The following is a 23762-nucleotide window of genomic DNA, read 5'->3' on the forward strand; positions in this document are numbered from 1 at the left end:
ATAGAGAGTCTGTCTCTAATTTTTCGTGCCAAAAGATTTTTAGAAATTATAAGGCAGTTTTTATTTCATGTTAAAGTTATCATTTTAGCTGAGGGTTGTACATGTCATAAAAGCAAAGCTATGTCTTTAAAACTATAGTTATTTAGAATGGAAAGTATGCTCCAAGTCTTATGCAAAGGATATAGATATCCTGTACCTACTGATAAAATTATTGTCTTCAGGATTCTTAAATGTGCGCATACAGCTAATGCAGAATATAATCACTATATCATGAATTTGACATATATTAAAAAATATGCCAGCTATAATAAGTATCAAATATTAGATTAATGATTTTGCTTGTTTTCTTAGGATTTAGGCCTTTTTTAAAGATGATTTTTAGGTAGCTCTGGTCTATTCAAACTTTTTTTATAAATAGCTTTTTAAACGGTGGCCTTTTCTTCTCAACAAGGTTTTTTTTTTAAATAGCTGAGGTATTCAGAATATACTAACATGACCTCAAAAATAGGATTGTTCTTTTTTTTAAATAGACTTAGAAGTATTTTGAATACTGAAGGTACCTCTTCATTATGGTCCTTGTATTATCATTAGTCTCTCTGCTGCTTCTCCTGCTGACAAATTACATAAAAGGCAGCCTGAGGATAAGTGTAAAGGCGAGTTGGCCTCCTTTGCCACAGACAACTATAAGGATTGTATGTGGCTTAATAGTGTTGATATCATTCTCAGGGTTTCTTTACCATAACCTGATAATACTTAGCTCATTCCTTTTAGTGCTGCCTTCCTGAATTGAATCCCGGGTGTATAGAAGGTTTCAGCAGCAGGTCAGATGAAAAGATCCCATGATCTTTAGGGTCTAGTGACAAAGCAAGTGATAATGTGTCTTCTTTTGTGTTTTTTCCACTGATATCATATCTGTTTCTGATTTTGAACCCTTTGTTGAGCCTTAGGATGCTGGTGGAGAGTATTTTGATGTCTGTGTCTTTAGTAGCTATTGCTTTTGAGAAGGCAGGGCTTCAGTATCTACAAAGATTGTTACTAGATTATATTTCCAAAGCATTTGCTTCCCAAAATTATGACTAAAGAGACTGGGCTAGAAGCTGAACCAGTGGTTCAGAGAGGTTCTAGTGCTACCTGTCCTTTGGCCACACTTGATCAACTGATAGTGGACTCTTTCTTCAGTGATTGTTCAGTTTAGTGGTGGCTACACAAACTTTGGAAGCAAAGGTCAAGATCTCAGGGCCCTGGGCTTATCTTCTTTGAGCTTGGAGAGAAGATGATGGTGAAGGTAGTTTGCCTCCTCCTTTTCAGTCTCTTGTGATACCTTGCTGCTTCAGCTAACCAACTTTTCCTGCAGTTAGTGGGCGTGGCTGGCCCCCTTCACCACAGGAATTGCATTTTCAGATGATAGCTGTATGGACCAGGCTGGAAGAGGGTCAGTGAATTCATCTCTTTAGTGCAGTGTTCAGAGTTATGCGTGTGGAACACTAGACATGATGTCCTTCTTGGCTATATGTGCTGCTTAGTGTTACTGACCTTTTCCCTCCTTTAATTTTTTGGATTTTTTTTTTATTGTGAACTGAACAATTCTCAATAAACACAAAGTTTTTTGGTAGCCTTTGATTTCTCTTTTTTTAAATAGTATTTTATATTTCCAAATACATGTACAGGTAGTTTTTAACATTCACCTTTGCAAAACCTTATGTTCCAAATTTTTCTCCCTCCCCAAGATAGCAAGCAACCCAATATAAGTTAAACATGAAACACAAACATTTCAACAGAAAAAAAAAAAGAATAAAACAGACTCATGTCTGGAAGATATTAATGAAATTCTTGTGTAGCCTACATTTCCCAAGGTGATCTTTTTCCCCATCCCTCTTAGAGAGCCATTTCTATAATGAAAAATTAAAAAGTGGGTAAAAGCTTTAGCAAAACTAACATGCATCAAAAATGTTTGGCATCATTTGCAGTATTCCACAAGCACAATCCTTCATCTCTGCAAAGAAGTGATTAGGGAGTACCTTTTCAGATCTCTTTTTGGGAACCAGTCTTTGTATTCATCATATATATATTATATTGTTATTCAGATAGTCACCATATATACATCATAGGTACTGTAGTTTAGCCATTTTCTTAATCAATGATAATCTCTTTTGTTGGCTACAACAGAACGTTTTGCTATAAATATTTTATAAGTCCTTGTTTTGATATATGCTGCATCCTAGGGCATAAAGAATTTACAAATAAGAATTTAAAATCCAAAAAGCAGAAATAATAAATACTTCCTTTATAGGCCATAGCAATAAAATAATAATTAATATATGGAGCAAAAAATAAAATGGACAGTTAATAACACTTCTCAATAATAAATAAGTCAGATAACACAGTGTTGAGAAAACTTACCAAAATTTCAGGAATTCTGTGAAAGAAGTCCTTAGGGCAGGCATTCTTAAACTTTTTTTATATCAGAAACTCCTTTGGCAGTCTGGAAGTCTTTTTCAGAATGACATTTTTTTAAATTATAGCTTTTTTATTGACAGAACATATGCATGGGTAATTTTTTACATTGTCCCTTGCACTCACTTCTGTTCCAACTTTTCCCTTCCCTTCCTCCACCCCTCCCCTAAATGGTAGGCAGTCTTATATATGCAGAATAACATTTTTAAATATATGACCTAAAATATGTAGAATTACAAAATGAAATACAGTTGACATAAGCTCATGAATTATATCCCTAAAAAAGATGCTTAAACTCAAAAGATGATTAATAGATGGATGCCCAGTTTTTAGAAAACTGATAAAAGAAAAAATGTGGACAGTTAAAAATAAAATAGATAAATTGAAAGCAGATACTATTTTAGAACTAATAAAATTTAAAACTGATTCTTTAAACATTTCCTACCAATAATTTGAAGTTTGAGACTTTAAAAAAATTAACGAATTGTCTGCAAAAAAAATGTTTTTTAACATATCCCTTTGATTTTCATGTCATCAGCAAACTCTTACACTGCGTAAAATAACAAAACACTATTAATTAAGAAATCTTAACTAATCTGATGTCTAAAAAGCAAATTGAACTAGTTGTAAATGAGCAAAGAAAACCTACTTTATGGATTTTTAAAACTGTATCAAATTTTTAAAGAAGAGCTAGTATCTATATTATACAAATCATTCTCAAATTATTTCCCTGAAATTGAGAAACAACTCTTGTAGATAACATGAATATTCACTTACAAAATCCTAAAAAATCAGAAACAATTTGTAACTTCATTAGAATAAAGTCAACAAAAATCAATAGGATTTCTCTATAACAGTAACAATCCAGGAGGAATTAGGAAGGGAGCTTCATTCCAAATAGCCACAAAACACGTCAGATGCCTGGAGGAGGATAAGGGAGGGAACTGAGTCTCTTAGCACAGGAAACTCCTTCTGTGCTGATAACTTTTTTTTGACTGGGGTGCTCTGAAACAGATTCCAGTGTTACTGGGAAATATTTAACAAATTAAGTACAGATACAGTAAAAACAGGTCCCATTACATTTGGAAGTCAAGTCACCATGCATCCTATGGGATCTTAATGTTTTTATGCTCCCTGTTCTAGTTGAGTTGCTCTCTCTGCTGAAAAACTCTGAGATATTTGGTGAGCTTGACCAGAGCTCCCCAGGCCAGTAGGGGGTCAGAAGTGAGGCCCCTCTGCCTGCATAGATGGATTACAGAGGATTTCTTGTTCCTATTGCATAAGGAATGCTTTTTTGGGAGAGTGTAGGTTGTTGGGGAGATACATTGTTATTGTTGTTTCAGTCATGTCTGACTCTCTGGCAGAGAGTAGTTTGCCAGTTCATTTTACAGATGAGGAAACTGAGGCAAAAAGGGTAAAAGAACTTGTCCAGAGTCACACAGTTAGGAAGCGTCTAGTGTGCCTTCTGAACTGCCCAATATGGAAAATGTAGGTGATGTAAAAATAAAAGACATTTAGAAACTTTGTTTTTTTTTTTTTTTAAATACACTCAAGGATACTTATCCAATGAATAGGTAAAAATAATAAGAACTGAAATATGAATGTGTGGCCTGAGTGGAGATTCAACTGTCCTGTGGTGTCCTGTTTAATTTGTGCTCATTTTACTAATTAAAGTACCAACTTTTTGAAGAATTAGACCTTGCTCTGTTACAGTGTTTCCCTTTTAACTCTAAACCTCATACAATCCTGGAACACATAGTAGCCTCTTAAGTTAATATGTATTACTCCCAAAAGGTAGGGATGAAAGTATAAAAGTTTGTGCATTGTGCAAAACCTATCACCACTATTGAGGGTTGGGGGTATAGGGGATCAGGAAGCTCCTCTCCTCCAGGCATTGTGACTTGTATCATCTTTATATATGTATGACAATAATATGACCTAAAGCGAAGTGGGTGGTAATAAGGGAAAAAGGAATAGAATTAGCATCTTAATCAGTTCTAAGAATGTTCTAGAAAATGAGCAGAAAATATAACTTTAATATACTTTGACTTTTCCCAGTGTTACCTGAGGTATAATTAAATTCTCCAGATATGAGTTCCCAGTGTCTTATTGAGGTAGTTGAGCCTGCTTTTCTAATGTGACTTTGCCCCAAATCAGGAGCTTGTTCTCACTTTTGTGAATTATCAAAAAAAAAATTTTTTTTTAATCCAGAAATTCTTTTCCAACAGCATTTATGATAGTGACATGAAATTGTATTCATTTTGCAATATTTAGTATGAAATTTCTTGGATAGAATGGTCTTTAAAACATAGCTTACCAACCTCTATCAGGGGTCCTCAAACTTTTTAAATAGGGGGCTAGTTCACTGTCCCTCAGACTGTTGGAGGGCCGGACTATAGTAAAAATAAAACCTTTGTTTTGTGGGCCTTTAAATAAAGAAACTTCATAGCCCTGGGTGAGGGGGATAATTGTCCTTAGCATCTGGCCCGCAGGTTGCAGTTTGAGGACCCCTGTCTAAGACTCATTGAGTCTACATTCTTAGCAGCATTTTGAAAGGAATAGCTAGTCTCAGCTCCATTAGAAAGACATGTGGACTCTCTATGTCTTTCTCAGAACTCTTTTCACTTGTTTCTCCTACCTCCATCATGACAATTTTTAAGGAATTAGGTTCTCTCCAACCTTGGGCTGATCAATTGTATTTTGAAAAGTGACACTTTACAATCAAAATAAAGCTTGAGACTAGTTACATTTAAAAGTACTTAAATGCAACTGCTTCTACTGTGGTAAGAAAACTATCCCAGAATGCCTTGAATAATTACAAAGCAATGTCGGATAAAAATAAGTAAACAAAATTGAATATAGCATAACCTATTCACTGGAAAAAGTATAAACAAATCCACTGTATGTGGATATAATTGTTTATTACATCATAAGAAAGTATGAATATGAAAAAATCAGCAGTACTTGAGAATACTTATGAATTAAGTAGAATAAAAAGAAGCAGGTAAATAATATAAGAATAACAGTAAACATTTCTCTAGCTCTTTCTGTGTCAGGCACTGTGTTAAGAGCGTTACAGAAGCTCCTCTCCTTCCCCTCATAATCAACTATTTAATCCAGCCTCAAAAATAGCTCTTCACGGCTTAAATTCATGAAGATGAGAAGCACTACAATTTACCAGCCGATCCGGAAGCTCGCCAGGAAAGGTTTGTCCTGAGGGGCCAGGAACAGACTAGCACAGGCAGCGAGAGGCTAGCATCCTGAGCAGACTAGGGGCGGGGGTGATCTCTGTGGCTAGAGAAGTTATAGAGACCACTCTGCTATAGGCTAACTGCTCTGCCTTGACTACAAAGCAGTAAACTGGCAGAGAAATTAATGCCTGAAACAAAGGGTCCTCTAAAAAACGCCAGAACCTAACGAGATCTGGCTGTAACCCCTCAAACCCGGAAGTGACTCAGGCAGACTTTACCGCAGCCCTTCGGCCACATCCGGCAAATCGGGGCTTTTGCGGGGGCAGTTACAAATCTGCACTGCCAGGGGCAAAGCCTGGGCAGCCTCTGATCGACAGAGTGGGAGGCTTAGCCTGGGGCAATAGAATCTCCCCAGCTGACTGTGCTTCGGGGCAGACACTTCGGGTCCCTGAAAATCCATTCACTGCTCAGCTGCTAATACCCACAGCCCCAGGGCAGGGTTTGGCTTGGGGCAGTGAAACTCTCACTGCTAAGTGTCTAGCCCCAGGGCAGTTGTTATCTCACACAGCAGGGGTTCTTTGCAGGGCACTTTCCCAGCCCGGCCCTGTGGGCCTGAGTTACTTTCAGGTGGGGAACTCTTTCCCAGAGCATTCCAGTACCTCGCTGCTTTTTGTAGCCGGCTGGCAGGACAGCTACCCATCCATATACCTTTCACTGCTCTGCAGAGAAGCTGGTAACCTCCTGGCTCTGAAGGCAAACCTTACAGTCTTTAACAAAATGAGTAAAAAAATCAAAAGAACGATTGATAGTTTCTACACAGAAAAAGAACAGCTTTTCAACCCTGAAGAGACTAAGAGCAGACAGTCTCCAGACAATTATTGGTCTCCAGTACAAAAGGCTCTCCTAGAAGAGACTATTAAAAACCTTAAAAGAGAACTAGAAGAGAAATGGGGAAAGGAAAGAGAAGTTATGCAAGAGAGCAACAACTTCCTAAAATGTGAATTGGAAAAGATAAAAAAAACTCCCAAGAAGTGCAGGGAAACAGAATTTGCGAATTGGAAAAAGAAAATAACTCACTTAAAAAAAAAAAAAAATTAGTGAAATGGAAAAAAATTCCATAGAGCAAAACAACTCAATTGGACATATACAAAAAGAAGTAAAAAAAGCTAATGAAGAAAATAACTCACTAAAAATCAGAACTGAACAAATAGAAATGACTGATTCATTGAGACATCAAGAATCAGTCCAGCAAAACCAAAAAAATGAAAGATTGGAAAAAAAAAGTCAAATATTTACTTGGAAAAACAACAGACCTGGAAAATAGAGCTAGGAGAGATAACCTGAGGATCATTGGACTACCAGAAAATTATGATGAAAAAAAGAGTCTAGAAACTATTTTACAGGAAATCATCAAAGAGAACTGCCCAGAAGTAATAGAACCAGAAGGGAAAATAGGCATTGAAAGAATTCATCAAACACCTTCTGAAAAAGACCCTAAAATAAAGACTCTGAGGAATATTGTAGCCAAACTTCAGAATTTTCTGACTAAAGAAAAAATTTTACAAGCAGCCGGGAAAAAACAATTCAAATACTGAGGTGCCACAATAAGGGTCACGCAAGATCTGGCTGCCTCAACATTAAAGGATCGAAGGGCCTGGAATCAGATATTCCGAAAGGCAAAAGAACTTGGAATGCAGCCAAGAATAAACTACCCAGCTAAGCTGAGTATTTTTTTCCACGGAAGAAGATGGACATTTAGTGAAACAGAGGAATTCCATCTGTTTCTAAGGAAAAAAACAGACTTAAACAAAAAATTTGATCTCCAACAACAGGAATCAAGAGAAGTAGAAAAAGGAGAAACTAGACAACATAGTAAAGTAAGAGAATACAGTTCAACCCAACTCCTCCTACAACTACTTCAACAAAGATGAGAAATTGAAGGATACACTGCAAGACTCAAGTGTTTCATTCAAGTCTTCTATCTTCAGAGTCGATGTTCTTTTCACTTGCCATTGTGCTTCCCATAGTCAGGCACACTGTAACATGCCCTTGACTCCTGTGCCTCCAAATCCTGTATTTGGAGTGACTAAATAAATGTCTCCTCCCCAACCTACTCACAAAAAAAAAAAAAAAAAAAAGAGATAGAGCACAGGACCTGGAGTCAAGAAGAACTGACTTCAAATCTAGCCTCACATCCTGCCTAGCCCTGGACAAGTCATTTTACCTTTCACAAAGTGGATCCACTGGATCCACTAGGGAAGATCTCTGCCAAGAAAAGGCCAAATGGGGACAACAAGGGCTGGACAAGGCTGTCACAACTGAGCAACAACCAGAGAGAAGTTTTCCTGATGCCAGAACCAGCCTTCTAGCCACTGTGCCACCCAAAATGCCCTTATTAATATGCCTATTAGCAACCTTTGTGTTATGTGTTTATTTTAATATGTGCCTATTAACACTTTTATATTATATGTTATGTGTTAATTTTAATATGTGCCTATTGACAATCTTTGTGTTATATGTTATATGTTAATTTTAATGTTATATATTAATTTTAATATTTAATTTAATTTTAATTAAATTTAATATGTGCCTATTAACAATTTTGTATTATCTTAATTTTTAACATATGCCTATTAAAATTTTTTGTTTTATTTAAAAAAAAAAAAAAAAAGAGCGTTACAAACAAATCAAACAAGATTCTCACAACCCTGAAAGGGAAAGAGGTGCTTACAGATAAGTAACATAAGTTAAGTGACTTGCCCAGTGACACAATTACTGAGTGTTTGAGATTGGATTTGAATTCAGGTCTTTCTGCTACAGCTCTATCTACCATCCCAGCTTGCTGCCCCAGTGCCCATTTACACAAAAGCATAAATGGAAAGAATAAAAACAAAACTGAACAATGTAATTATAATAACTAAACTTATTGTCATGAAGAGATAAGAAAATGTACCCTTCTTTTCCCAGGGTGGGGTTAGTGAAGGTAGAACATTACATGTACTCAGCTAATATTGGTTAGTTTTGCTGAACTGCTTTTATTTCTGCATGTCTTTTCCTCCTTGTTATAAGAGATAGTTCATTGAGGAGGAGAGTCTTATTTAGAAATCTAGGATCTACCAAGACAAAAGATATTAATAAAAATAATTTTAAAGATTTAAATGTAAAAATGCTTGAGAAGGATAAGGAAGAACTCAATTAAATTAAAGAGTGATTAATAAGGTATTAAATAGGCAACACTAGAGATATACCATAAAGATTATAGCACCCTCCAAAATCTATAAAGAAATAAAGAGGGAATAGGATAAGATGTGTAGATTTATGGCAGTGGGACAAAGATTGGGCAAGGAATAAATGGAAAGGGGGAAGGGACTGTGACATAGATGATACAGAAGGATATTTCAATCAACAGGTGTGAAATAAGGTGTATAAATTAATGGGAATGAGATGTAGAGAAAAAGAAAACATTGGGGAGAAGATAAGGGAGGGATCCAAGTTAAGTAATAGCAAGGAAAGTTAAGGAGCAGAATTAAAGTAGAAGAGTTAGCAGGATAAGCAATAAGAGGTATATACAAATACTACAAGGATCAGGAATATAAATATATCTGTATTTAACTATAGCCTGCTTGGGTGAGACAGAAGGGATGGAAGAGGGGGGAAAAAGAATAAAAAGTGCATAGCAGAAAAAAAAGAAAACCCACAAGGAAACAAAAAGGAAAGGTGTACACTCATAAATATAATCTCTTCAATTATTATATATACACTGAATTCTCCCTGATGTTCTGCTGGATACATAACAATGTTTTGCTTTTGTTTCCTTTTCTTTTTCTATTTTTTTCTTATTTTGTATTTAGTTCATTAAAAAAAAAAAAAGAATAATTGAGGTAACACAGTATAACATCTCTTTGGATTATTTTCTTTTCCTACTTCGGGGGGATAACTATTTTTATGTTTGTACTCTGAGTCCTTAATCTTAAAACTGTGGCTCATCGGCCTCACTACTAGGTTTATATTTTTGTTGGACAGAAGACATTAACATAGAACAAAGACAGTTACTGAAATGACCTTGTAAGAACAGTAACTGCAAAGCCTCCTGTTACCTGAGGTACATTGTCATACACAATATACCCTGTTTCAGATGGATGAGTGGGTGCTTATACAGTTCACAACTACACACACACAAAATGCAATGTGGCAAAATGGAGAGAATGATGGTTTGGGCAGTAGGAAATAGGTCTTTATTTAAGATCCCGTTTCATCTTGGGTACCTCTCTAATCCCGGACAGTGCTTCAAGCTATTTGTTAGCATTGAACTCTTAAGTTACAGAGTATGAGCCATTTTAGTGGCTGGCTCCCATTCTTAATGGAATCATGGGTACTTGCTATGTTCACATATTAACCAAGGAAAACTTCCTCAAAGAGGTGAATTTAGGTTTATATTATGATACTCAAGGTTTTTTGGTCCAATGAAGTCTGGGTTGAGCCCTTCATGGGAAGGCTGTTCTTTTATAGCATGGTAATAGAATGAATCTGTCAACAAAAGAGTGAGAACCGATTCTGGTTGAATGAGTAAAGAAGGTACGGGTATGTTCAAGATGAAGAGGAGTTGGGCAGAGGTCTGGAGAAAATGGAGAGGTAGAGATATATTCAGAAAGGTAGAAGACTGAGGACTAGTGGGCTGAGGAGGCAAAAGGACTACTGGGAGAGGGAGGCTACAAGGTTGGAGGATAGGAGAAAAGAGCTGGGTGGTAGGTAACATGGTAAACTGGAGAAGGATAGAAGATGACCCACCAGGGTAAGGATATAGGGTAGAGAAAATGATTTGGGGGGCAAGAAGAAACATGAGAAAAAGGGCTCATGAGAGCCACAATAGCAGGTGTCTTAGACCAACCAGTAGTCAAATGAGATACTGGGAAACTTGCTTCCACAGATATCTGTCCATCCATGAGGCAGGGCAGGCCGGAGACAGTGTCTTGCCATCAAGGGAGGTATAAGCCTGTTGGAGCTTGTTTTGAAGGAAACGCTTTTCTTCATGGGGGAATAGCAACATCAATCAAGCAGTTAGATTTAACTCCACACATCTCCCTTTTCCATTTCCCTTCCTCTATAGAACCACCTCAAACTGTGAGAGCAGGAAGCTTCCTGCCAGCAGCCTAGGAAGAATAGGAGAAACAGCAAAACCTTGTAGAAGACATAACACAGCCCACAATCAAAGTATACCAGAACTAGCTTAGTATGTTTCCTTAGAGCAGGAAGTTGAAATGGACTGCCCTCACTTCTCTCTACTTGTACTTCTAGATAGTGTGACAGGTTGAGAAATCTTACCCAGTAAATTTTAAGGAATTAAAAAAGAAGCAATTCTAATCAAGGTCGCCTGGAAACGGTCTAAAAATCTCAGATTCATTTCTCAGTTTCATTGAATCGTGGAGGTTTAAAACTCAGAGAGTTTAGACTTAAGCCAGCTCAGTATTTTATAGTATGCAGAAAACAGAGAAAATGATATGACTACTAATTGTCCGAGCCAGGATTTAGAACTTCAATCATTAGACTTAACTGTTCTTTCAACTATATGCTAAATTATTTCCCTTTTCAAATGTAAGAACCATTGTTTAAACCTAATTTTCTTTTTCTTTAAATGTCGCCCATCTAAAGCAATGAATATCATGATACTGTATTTCTAACATGCATTGAATTTATGCTTTTTAAGAGAACAAAATTAGAAGTTTGGGTCATTGAAGTATAATCTACCCCACTAGGCTTTCACTTAGATGTCTTTCAAAGTAAGAATTAATGACAAGATTTTTTTTTCCTTTGGTCAACAAGATTAAGAGGATTTAGACTTGAGGCAGAGACCCAATTAGTATATTCAGCCTGCTGGCAACCATTTCATTTGACCCTGGTGAAGAAACTGTTGAGTTCTTTATTTATAAGAATTTTTTTTTGAAAAGACCTACTATCAGGTTCAAGGGAAACTGAGGTAAGTTTGGAATTGATGTATAATCTTTTTAAAGATTTATGAGGAAACTTCGTTTCTAGTATTAAAATTCATGAAAGGTTTTTAAACTAGTAGCTAGTATGCTGATTCAAATTTGGTTTGCCAGCAAGATTATATGATGATCAATTTTGATAGACGTGACTCTTCTCAATAATGAGATGATTCAGCCCAATTTCAATGATTTTGTAATGATGAGAGCCACCTACACCCAGAGAAAGGACTGTGGGAACTGCGTTTGGATCACAACATAGCATTTTCATGTCTTTTATTGTTGTTTGCTTGAATTTTATTGTCTTGCTCATTTTTCTTTCTTTTTGATTTAATTTTTCTTGTGCATAAATATGTATTTTGGATTTATAATATTTTTATCATGTTTAACTTATATTGAATTACTTGCCATGTAGAGAGGGGAGGTGGAGGAAGGGAGGGAAAAATTGGAACAAAAGGTTTTGCTAGGGTCAATGTTGAAAATTTGTCCTTGCATATGTTTTGAAAATAAAAAGCTTCAATAAAAATAGATAGATAGATTTGGCTTGCCCTAAAGTGAAATTGTTTCTACATTTGTATTCAGACTGCAGCACTAAAGTTTCAAGTGATCACTCTTATTTGTAGAGATTTTGTGAATGCCATTTTATAGACTTAAATCTCAGGCAACAAAATTCACAAGATAAGTTTTAAACTAATGTTATCAGATTTTTAAAAAATCTACATAACAAACATGAATTCTTTTATATATCATAAAATATCCTATCTGGCCTAGGAATTTTAAGTTCAGAGAAGTTTTATAAGTTGTAAAAATTTTAGGACAACCAATATAAGAATGTTAACTTTTTTTTTTAAAGCCTTTGTGTATATAAAATTGAGTAGGTTAAATATTAATTGTCTAACCAAAGTTGTTAGAAGTGACTTATACTTGGAGAACTTAGATGTCAATAAAATTGCAGTTCTGCTGTCCATCAAGTAATTTATTAGATTCTACATACACACAACACATATATATGCATGTTTGTTTTCTGATTATAATTTTTTAAAACATACAAATCTTTGAAATAGATGTATTGAATTAAAGTAAACAGCAGGTTCACATCAAGGTTGGAATAATCATAGGATAGGTGATATATATTCAGAAATAGTGACATAATAGCTATTATGGATAGAGTTTTAAAATGTCCTTAGTATTAGTAAACCTATAAATATTAGCAGTTGAACTATTTGGGAGTTTCTTCCCCTTTTACTAAATTAAGTATTACGTTATCTGGTTCTTGGACAGTCTAAGTACTTGTTTTATATGTTTAAAAAAATCTCATTATTGTTGTTTTTAAGAATAAGAGCATCCCATTGAATGAATGAATTCATTAGTTCATAGGAAAAGAATTTTGTAAGAATTGTATGTGAGGGACTGCTTTTCCATTTGTTTCTGACCTTCTGACTTATTTTTGTTGTAGGTTAATAAAAGCAGTAACAACAAACTTTTATTTAAACTGTCTTTTGATATAATTAATTTTCTTTCTAATCCAGTATATTTTATGCATTTGAAAAGATTCTGAGTACTAATCTGCTCAGAGGGGTCTATCACATAAAAATGGTTATGAATTTCTGCATTAGAGCGTGAGAGCTGTATGGCCCAAACAGTCTAATCCACCCTCAAATTAGCAAATTAACTGAATACCAAAAAAAATTGTATTGATTCACCTGACTTTATCTTTAGCTCTCATTAGTGTTCTCAGTGAAGAATAGGCAAATGAAAATCAGTAGAAGACAACAATCCATTCATTGATATATTGGGTCAGTAGCATATTTGAGTATGTTCTATCTTGTTGGTATAGAAAAGTCCCACCAAAAATTAATTGAAAGGAAAATTTATTTTAAAAAAATGTTCTACTTTGAGAAAATCACTTTTCTAGCAAGGTTAAGGTTTTGCTAATAAACTATATTTTATGTAATTTATAATTTTTATATTAGAAAAACAACCCAAGGAAATTATTTGTTTATATTATTTTGTCTCACTGTAACTGTTAATGTAGTTATTGTTTTCTTTGTATTCTGTTTCTGGGTTTTTTTGGCCTTTTGTCTTTATTTTGGTTGGCTTCTTTATATTTTTTGCTTAATTTTTAAATCATTCTAGTAATTCATAATATAAAATGGAGAAGCACCATATTTTGTGAATAGCACTAGAATAACCTCCAGGGAATATCATTCAATAAGCATTTATTTGGTGCCTACTTATGTGCGAGGGAGTTTGCATGGTGTTAAGGATGTAGACAAAGTAGAATAGTCCCTCTCCTTGAGGAGCTACCAGTTAGCAAGGAAGGACAGCAGGTAGTAGAAAAAGACAGCTACAAAACAAGTATAAAATGGTCTGACAGAAAAGCTATCAGAAGCTGGTAAGAGCAAGACAGATTCTGTAGAAATTGGGGATTTTGAGGCAGAGAGGGGAGGTGATGTTGCATTCCAGGCATTAGAAATAACCAGTCCAAAGGCATAGAGATAGGAGCTAGTGGACATGCCGGGTATCCTGTTCCTTACCCGGAGTGTCCCCTAGCTCCCGTCTCTATGCCCTGGTGGGGAGATTGATTCTTCTGTGTGTAAAGAGAAGTGATAACTAATAAGACCAGAAAGAGGATGAGGCTGGCTTGTGGAGGGGCACATTCGTATTCAACCCCAGAGCTAATAGGGTACCTCTGGAGAATATTGAATAGAGAGTGTGATGTGATTATGCTTGTATTTTTAAAATTGCTACCCAGCCCTACACTGTGTGTTAGGAGCCCTCTGGGGTGACCTGGTCTGGAACCTTTGCTTGTGTGAGCTGCCTGGTCTGTTAAGCTCCCCTAGGAGCCAACTCCAAGACTGCAGCATATCAAGCCCCTGGAATTATTCTGACCTAGGACTGCTTGTCTCACAAGAGGAGAAGAGAGGGGGAGGAAGGGTCTCTGCAATGGGGAGGGGTAAGACAATACGAGGCAGCAGCCCCACCTATCAAGGAGCTTAGAAACCAAGAGACCAAAATGTCTGAGTTTAATTGCACCTGAATGGCTGTAAAATGGGAGCCAGTAACAACATTCTTTAATTGTAGCACCTTTCTGGTGTGAATAAAAATGGCTTGTAAATTAATCACAAATATTTTTCCAGTGAATTTTGACTTTACCTGCAGAATGGTTATTAGCCAGTTCTTATTTCATTTAGATATTTTGGTTGAAAGTATTATTCTACTTCAATCTCATCTTTTTCCTCCTCCTATTTAAAATTGCAGGAACATACAGTATTAACCACGGTAGCCTTTTTCACTCATAGTTAGATTCTTTACCTTGTTGTCTATAGTGTTTAGACCTAAGTAACATTTTAATATTAAAAGCCGAATTTTATTTGTAGTTTTGTAGCTTACCTCTATTTTTCTCTTCAGAAATTGCCAGTATAATGTCATGTAGGATTAAAGGGAAATGCTGTGTGCTTCAGGAAACTAAAGTGGTCAGTGAGAAATGTACTTCATGCAGACATGATTTCTAGAACTTGCCTCAAAATGAGCTGTCATCTTGGCAAGTTTAAAGACATAAGCTGGGAATACAGCGACATGGTACTGGAAGACTGGTGAAAAAATTTAGAATACAAAAGTTATATTGTGTCTGAAGGAAACAAATTAGTTAAATCGTGTTTATTTTCTGTTAGAACTAACATAAGAGTATTATTGTTAGTCTTTAATCAGTAGTATGCAACAGTAGTAAGTATAAATTGCCCAAACATTGTAAGGAAGTTTTCATGTAGACAAATGCTTTGTTCTTGATTATTATTCTTAGGTTTCAACAATCTTACCTAAATGTTATCTTTTTATTTACAAGCACATTTTGCTCTTTAAATTTGATTGAGCCTACTGATTAAGAATAGAAAAACTGAGCAAAACAGATACTCAGAAGATACGTATTTTACTTTTATATATTGAAAAATTATGAATTTTGAATAAAATTTTATCAATTTAAATAGATTTCACCATTGTGATTTTAGGCTACATTATAACATATAGTACTTATTAATAAAAAGCAGCACACCAAGTGGCACTAAAAACATTGATTGCAATTGATTACAAACAAAAATGCTAGAAATATTTACATGTCTAGTTGGATTTGAGTATGTGCTGTCAAATTTCCATGATTCCCAGAAATATTGAGTAACCTATAACATCTATCTGCCAATCCTTGTATAGGAGGTGGTAATTGCCAAGTAGGTATGTGTCTCATTTATGGTAAACTTAGGGTTATATCTCTGGTAGGAATATTCTTATTGAAATTCTTTGAATATTCTATTCCCTCTTTGAAAAAGAGGAATTACTACTCAAGTCTCAAATAAAGACAGTATCCTAATACTATTTCAATGAATTGTATTACAATTCAAATAAGAAAGAAAAAAAAAGAAATCACTTTGGAATCAAGGTGGAGAATGGTCTGGAATAGGATGAATTGGAAGACCAATAATTAAGTTATTTCAGTGAGAGATACTAAAGACCTGAATTATGGTGGTCATGACTGCTAGTGAAGAGAGGGAGGTGGTTCTTAGAGAAATTTTACTTGTTAGGATAATAAATAAACTCCTATAGAAGAGTTTGAATTCCCTGTAAAGTAGCTGAGGAAAAGATAGGATCATGATATATTTGGATCTGGAAGGAACCTTGGAAATGTCTGGTCCTACTAACTCCAGTTCATAGTACTTAAATTAAGGAAGCCCCATAGAGCCAGAGTTGGGGTGCAAGCTCAGTTGCTCATTTGCAGTTCCATTAGGCATTCCCCTTACATTTGTCTGAAGTTTCACCAAACTGCAAACTAATATAGGGTGGCTCAGAGACACAGTTCTCAGGCCAGTCCAAAGAGAGGCAAATCACTTCATTTCCATGGCTTGCCGTTACACTGGTGAATGAAGTTTCTAATGGAAAGTATCTTAAAAGCAAGGAAAAATAAAACATGGTGATAAATATGGGTCAGAAAGGAGAGCAGACTATTTAAGACTCTCAGCAGAATTTGTCTTAGTGGATTTGAACATCTAAGGGCGCTGATTCATCACTCTTAGAGCTTAACAGTGACATTGGAACTGGAAGAGCAAAGAAATCTACATCTACATAAACGTGATAGTACAGCTTTCCTAAAGCTCTGGAGAACAAGGGATGGTGACAAGAAATAGAACAGACTGAAAGTGAGTAAAATCTAAGTCTATATAAATTGTCCTCTTTATTCCCAGGGACAAGGTGAACAAATTCATATTTGTAGTTTGTGGTACAATATTATCTTCACCTGAGGGCTTGTGAGAGGTTTGGAGATTGATTTGCTTGTTTGGGGACATCATAAGTCGCTATTTATTAAATAATTTAGCTGCATTTTTAAATATCAAAACAATTTTTTTCCTATATGAAACTATTCATCTAAGTTAAATAATTTTGTTATAGGAAAAGAAAATGCTAATCTCACTAGTTTCTGTAGCAGGCTTAGTTGGGCCTATACTATTAGATTGATGCAGGTTTTTATTTTTTGTAAAAGGAAATGTTGGTGGATGATAGCCTTTCCCTCATTAGGGGGTAAATTTCTTCAAGATAAGAGTCATACAGAAAGAAATGAACTCTCTGAATTTAATACAACAAACATTTGTTAAGCCTCCAACACCCACTACATGAGGCCCTAAGGATACAAAGAAAGGATATGCTCTGCCTTCAAGGAGCTTATGTTCTCAGAGAGAGAGAGACACAACACAACACAACACAACACACAAAAAAGTAAATACAAAGGAACCTAAAAGGGCCAGCTCAGGAATTTCCTCTGTAGGAGTGTGATAGCCCTGTTGTGCCTTGAAGGACCCTAAAGATTCTTCAAGGTAGCTGAGCACTGGGGGCTTTTCCAGACAAGCAAAAGCCAGGATCGAGAGAGAATGTGTTTCAGAGTGGACCAGGAGCAACTAAGCCAACTGGAACCAAGAGTGTGGCAAAGGGAAAAAGTATGTAGACAGGACTGGGAAGCTAGATCATAGGAAAGCTACCTGGGTTAACATGGGGCTTTGTTTGTTTTCTCTTAGAGATAGTCAGAAACCACTGAAGTATTTGGAATTGGGGATGACTTGGTTTATAGAATTATTGTTCTGGATTTGGGTGGGACCTTAGGTATCATGTCATCCAGGTTCTAAAAGAGGCTTCTAGGTCATGTCTTTGAGATCTGTTCTTTAGAAATATTCATTTGGTATTTGAGTGAAGGATAGATTGAAAAGGAGAGCACCTGTGGGCAGGTTACCAAAGCTATAGTAGTGTAGACTACTGCACTCTAGGCAAGAGGTGGAACAGACCATATGAGTGGAAAGGAGCACAACATATTAAAAATGTGGATTTTCTCACCTGATTGAATATGGAGGGTGAGCAACAGCTTATGAGAATTGGAGGTGTTTGTGGCCAATTTTTTATTGAGTTTTATTTTGTTTTTTTGTACTGCCCTTCATATGAAAGTGAAAAACTAATTTTCAATGTAATATTGACGTTGCATTAATTTTCAGGGTAGTAATAGATTACCCCAGTATTCGTGGTACTCTATGAGTACCCTTGCCTCAGCCCAGAAATAGGGCTAACCAGAGTTAGAGGTGTAGTCTGTAGCTCCAAAAATTATCTGCCTAAGAGAGTGATCAAATCTGTGACCTTGGCCTCGTTAGTCATACTCTAATCAACTCTGCTAACCATCCAGGCTCGCATGTCTTTTTAAAGATTATCCCTGATTTTAAAATAATCCTGATTAAAATTATTCCCAGCACCACTATTCCTAAAGATAAAACCATTGTATTTTATGCTTGAGTCTCTGTGGTAAGCACTGTAACAATAAAAAGCATAATGATGATTTTTTTTTTTTTTTAATTTGAAGGTGTACCCTTTAGCACAAAGCAGAATTAACTCATATATAGTTCTGAATTTCAGGGGGGAAAAAACTGGCAGTAGATTCTTCTTCAGTATCCCATTATCTAGTCTAAATTAGCCAATAGAGGAAAATAGATCTATTCTCAACTTTCTGTCATGCCCTTTTTGTGATTTAAAAACCATTCTACACAGGTAGGGGAGTTGATGTATTTAAGAGGAAGTTTTTGAGGCTCTGCTGATGGATGAATAGTTATGTCATATTGAATTTATTAAGTGCCCACCTGTGGAGATAACTCTTATTAATGCTCTATCATGCAAACAAAATATTTTTTCTCTGTTAAGTCAGGACAGAAATAGACAACTAGCTTCTGAAATTGAGCTTCTCTGCCCTCTGAAAAATCCTATTAAATATGTTTTTAAAGTAAATTTGTAAAGTTCAAATAGATGATTGTAAAGTAACAAACATAGAATCATGGATGGTGGTTAGTTTTTATTACGTCAGGAGTAAAATCTTACTTTACAAGGTCATATTTAGATTGATGGAAGCTTTAAGTTTGAAGATAGCTTCTAAAATAGAATATGCTAACAGTAAGTACCCTTTCTGTATTTGTTCCATTAACAAGTACATTCTTATTCCATTCGATTTCTTATACACCCACAGATATAAGATTTGGTGTGTAAACACTTTGGACTTTATGGTAATCTGGTACTACGCCAGGTGCTGAGAGAGAAACAAAGACTGAATAAAACTTAAGTCTCAGTTTTTATGAAGCTTACGATCTAGTAGGAGGTTGTTACACATATCCAATTCTTATAAAAACTAAGAAAGTGCCTAAGAAGTATTTTCTTCAAAACAGTTTCAATGGGCAAGGTCTGGAAAAGATAGAGAGAAAGGGACTTCTAGGCAAAGAAGGGACATGAACAAGGGCAGATGTGAGGAACCAGGCAGGTATAAAGGGACTGTAAGTCGTTCAATTTGTGGGATAAACAGTGCGAAATAAGAATTAAAATGTGACTGAAAATGTAAAAGGGGAATGGGATTGTGGGGCATCTTGAATGGTAGCCTGAAGCCATGAGAAAGTCAATATTGTAATATGTAGACTGCCCGCAATGAGATCAGAAACAAATCATGTCATCTTTCTAAAGTGTCACCCATCCTTGTTTTACCCCAGTGACTCCCCTTTGTACTCCCAGATATAAATCCTTTGGGAGGCCCTTTAAAGCTCTTCATAACCTGGACCCTTCTTACCTTTCCAGCCTTCTTCAATCTTAACCTCTTGGCTCCAGGCACTTTCTTTCCCTAACTGCTCCAGGGCATTGAATTTTCTGTCTTCTCCACTTCCTGTTTATTTTCTATAGGAAACATTTATCTGTCCCCTTATTAGTTATTAGTGCCTTCCTTCTAGGATTACCTCCAATTTATTCCATATATATCTTGTTTGTAACTTATCTGCTTGTTGTCTCCTGCATTAGACTGGGAGCTTCTTGAAGGCAGAAATTGTTTTTGCTTTTCTTTGTATCCCAGAGTTTAGCAATATGCTTGACCTTTAAAAAAGCAGGGTTTACACTTTTGACTTGATTAAAATAATCTTTCAGAATTTGTTTTTTATCTGTAAAATGTGCATAATAATACTTGTACTACTGACCTTATGTGGTTGTTTTGAAAAAGTGTTTTGCAATGTGAGTTGATAATAATAATATAAGTAATAGAGCTTCTGAAAGGTTTTGAATAGAATCCTGTTGTGCATAAGATAGGCAGCCAGATATATGCCTAAAGAAGTTAAATCTCAACAGTAATAGTGATGGATAGATTAGAAGGCAAGGAAAGGAGAGAAGGAAAAATCAATTTAGAAGGTTCAGTAATAATCCAAATGAGTAGTAATAAAGCTGCACTGCACTGTTGGCAATGGGAATTGGAGAGAATTAGTTGAGGCAGAATTGACAGGACATGGCGTACATGAAAGATAAAGAAGAAAACCACTAAGACTTTCAACATGTGAATCTAGAAGAGGTAATAGTTGACACCTCTAATGTACGTAGTGCTATTTGAAGCTTATAAAATGCTTTTACTCATTCCTGAAGCTACCATTAGTACCTCAAACTCAACTTGTACAAAATCAAATTCATCTTTTCCTAAAACATAACTTTTGTATCAGTGTTTTTTGCATTGTTATATAAGATTCTATATAGGTATCTTTTTTAGGTATCCACATAGTATATTTTTTATTATAAGCTTAGTAACAATTAGCTAAAAATATATATAATCTTACATAAAATTCATAGCATATTATTGAACAAACAATACAACAGAATAGTGCTACTTTCTTTTTCTTTTCCCTCTCCCCCTGCCCCATATAGCTTTCCAGATCGTTTTGAATCTCTATTGCCTTTGATTTTATTTTCTTTGGAGATACTGTTGGGGTCAGTGCACATGTAGTACACTTAGGCACATTCCTGGTAGATCCTTCAACATTTACGTGTAAGCTTTGTTATGTACTGTTTATATTATTTCATTGATTAAATCATGATTTATTCAGTCATTTTTCTAGGCATCTACATTTTTTACTATATATATATATATATATACACATATATATATCATTGTCAATATTTTGAGTAAATAAAACCTTTTTATGACTTTGACTATTCATTGTCTTATTGATTTCCAAAACATTTTTGCCAATCTACTGTTCCACCAAAAATCATACTACCAGTATCATTCACATTAACCATATGAGGAAAATGAGGTTCTAAAAGGTCAGGTGAGATTCTTTCTGTCTTCAAAGGGACTTTGTTAACCTGTTAACATGGAGTGGACATCAATTTATCCTCACAGTGAGACTGACCCATCATTTTTTCCAGTTGTTTCATTGATGATGTCCTCTACAATACTTTCTCTTCTTTAAATTGTCTTTTGTTTCTTGTGCATCCATGTGCCTGTTTTAGGGGTCAGCCTCAACTTCACTTTTTTGCAAACAAATATTCCTTGATTTGTAGTCATGTTATCACCAAAAGAACACTATTATTAACGGGAAAAGATAATGACGAATGTTGAAGAGGATGTGGGAAAACTGGAACACTAAAACATTGTTGGTGGAACTGTGAACGGATCCAACTATTCTGGAGAGCAATTTATAACTGTACTCAAAAAGTTATCAAACTCTGCATACCCTTTGATTCAGCAGTGTTTCTACTGGGTTTATATCCCAAAGAGATCTTAAAGGAGGGAAAGGGACCCACATATGCAAAAATGTTTGTGACAGCCCTCTTTGTAGTGGCAAAAAACTGGAAACTGAGTGGATATCCATCAATTGGAGAATGGCTGAATAAGATATGGTATCTGAATGTTATGGAATATTATTGTTCTATAAGAAACGAAAAGCAGAATGATTTCAGAGAGGCCTGGAAAGACTTATATGAACTGATGCTGAGTGAAATGAGCAGAATCAGATCATTATACACGGCAACAGCAAGATTATATGATGATCAATTCTGTTGGACATGGATCTCTTCAACAGTGAGATAATTTAAACCAGTTCCAATTGTTCAGTGATGAAGAGAGCCATCTACACCCATAGAGAAAATATGGGGAAAGAGTGTGGACTACAACATAGCATTTTCACTCTTTCTGTTGTTGTTTGCTTGTATTTTGTTTTCTTTCTCAGTTTTTTTTTTTCCTTCTTAATCCAATTTTTCTTGTGCAGCAAAATAACTGTAAATATGGATACATAGATTGGATTTAACATGTATTTTAATATATTTAACATGTATTGGACTATCTGTCATCTAGTGGAGGTAAGGAAGGGAAAATTTGGAACAGAAGATTCTACAAGGGTCGGTGTTGAAAAATTTATCCATCCATATGTTTTATAAATTAAAAGCTTTAATAAAATTAATATATAAGACTTCCTACAGTCTTCCCAAATCCTAGAGTATGTCATGTAGAGAATCATATGTTGTAAGACCTACCCTCACTTTCACTCTAGCAACTAGTTTATTCTTTTTGATAAAAATCTTATTTCAAAAGACTGTCTCCTCATTGCCTCCTTCAATTTTTCTCTCTTTTGGAGAGAGACACAATAAAAGTCTAGAAAATTATGACGTCCTTCATCACTCCTTTGTGTTAGCTTTGTGATTTATTCACAAATATTTTTTTTAATTTTTCCTCTTTCTGTCTAAGTGGTCTATAGTAAACTCTAATGACAATATTCCTTCTGTTTCTGTCTCTTTTGATCTTTACCCGTATGTTTTCTGTTCTTGTTCTTAGATTTCTTCTCACAAGGATGTCTTCTCAATAGACAATGCTATTTTACCTTATAATCCTCATCCTCCAAGTTTTTCTTTTGTATATAGAACTGTACAGGGCCATATTCTAATTGTGAGTTTTAATCCACTTAATCTCCATGACACTGCTGAGTTCAAATTTGCCAAATTAAGTTTTGGTTTACTAGTTCACCATATGTAGATATATAGATCTATAGATATATTTGGTCATGAGTTGCATTGTTGGTTCTTTTCTGGGAAGTAACCATTAATAAATCAAGAAGAGGAAGCTGTAAAGATATTAGAAAAGTTAGGAGAAAATCGGGGCAGTGTGGCATTCTTGAAATCAATGAAGGGGAGAACTCCATGGAGTATAGAAGTAGTAAAAGGTGTTATATTCTCCTGAGGTAAAGATAAATGAAGCCTCAGAAACAGGTTGTTTTATACAGTATAAAGTGCTCTGATCACTAGCAATAAAATACTTAGATGGTCTCATTTAAGGGAACTTATTGTTCCCTGATAATTTACTGAATAGTTTCACTTATATCTTTGATGAAGCTGAGAAGATAGGAAATGCTGAAAGCTAGATATTGTATTCTCCCCTTTTTAATAATTCTTAACAATGGAAGAAATATTAACAGTTATTTGAATGTCTTTGAATAATGGCCTGGTTACAGGGAAATTTGGATAGAAAAAAAGAATTGTCTGATCAGACTTATTTAGCTGACTTAAAAACAAAACAAAACTGGAAGCTCTAATTGTCCTCATCCCACACTACAATCCTCAAAAATGAAAAATGTTAATATCTAAAAATCTTATGATCCCAAGAATATGATGAAAACAGGTCCTGCCCCTCAAGGAACTTACAATTTAAGACAAGAAATAACATGTATACAAAGCAGAAAATGATAGGTGGGATATCAAAATTCAAAAGAAACATGAGTGTTAGGATGGGAATAAGATTTCTCACTAGGAGGTTTTGGGAAGTTAGTGCTAT

At 35.3% G+C, this 23762-nt stretch overlaps 1 protein-coding gene across 1 annotated transcript in view; it reads left to right on the forward strand.

Annotated features, from left to right (window-relative positions):
* GNB1 (G protein subunit beta 1) overlaps positions 1-23762 on the forward strand; it is a 111583-nt gene that overhangs the window by 53475 nt on the left and 34346 nt on the right. The gene's annotated exons all lie outside the window — the stretch shown is intronic.

The sequence above is a fragment of the Antechinus flavipes genome, chromosome 3 (genome assembly GCF_016432865.1).
Source record: "Antechinus flavipes isolate AdamAnt ecotype Samford, QLD, Australia chromosome 3, AdamAnt_v2, whole genome shotgun sequence".
In the NCBI taxonomy this organism is placed as follows: domain Eukaryota; kingdom Metazoa; phylum Chordata; class Mammalia; order Dasyuromorphia; family Dasyuridae; genus Antechinus; species Antechinus flavipes.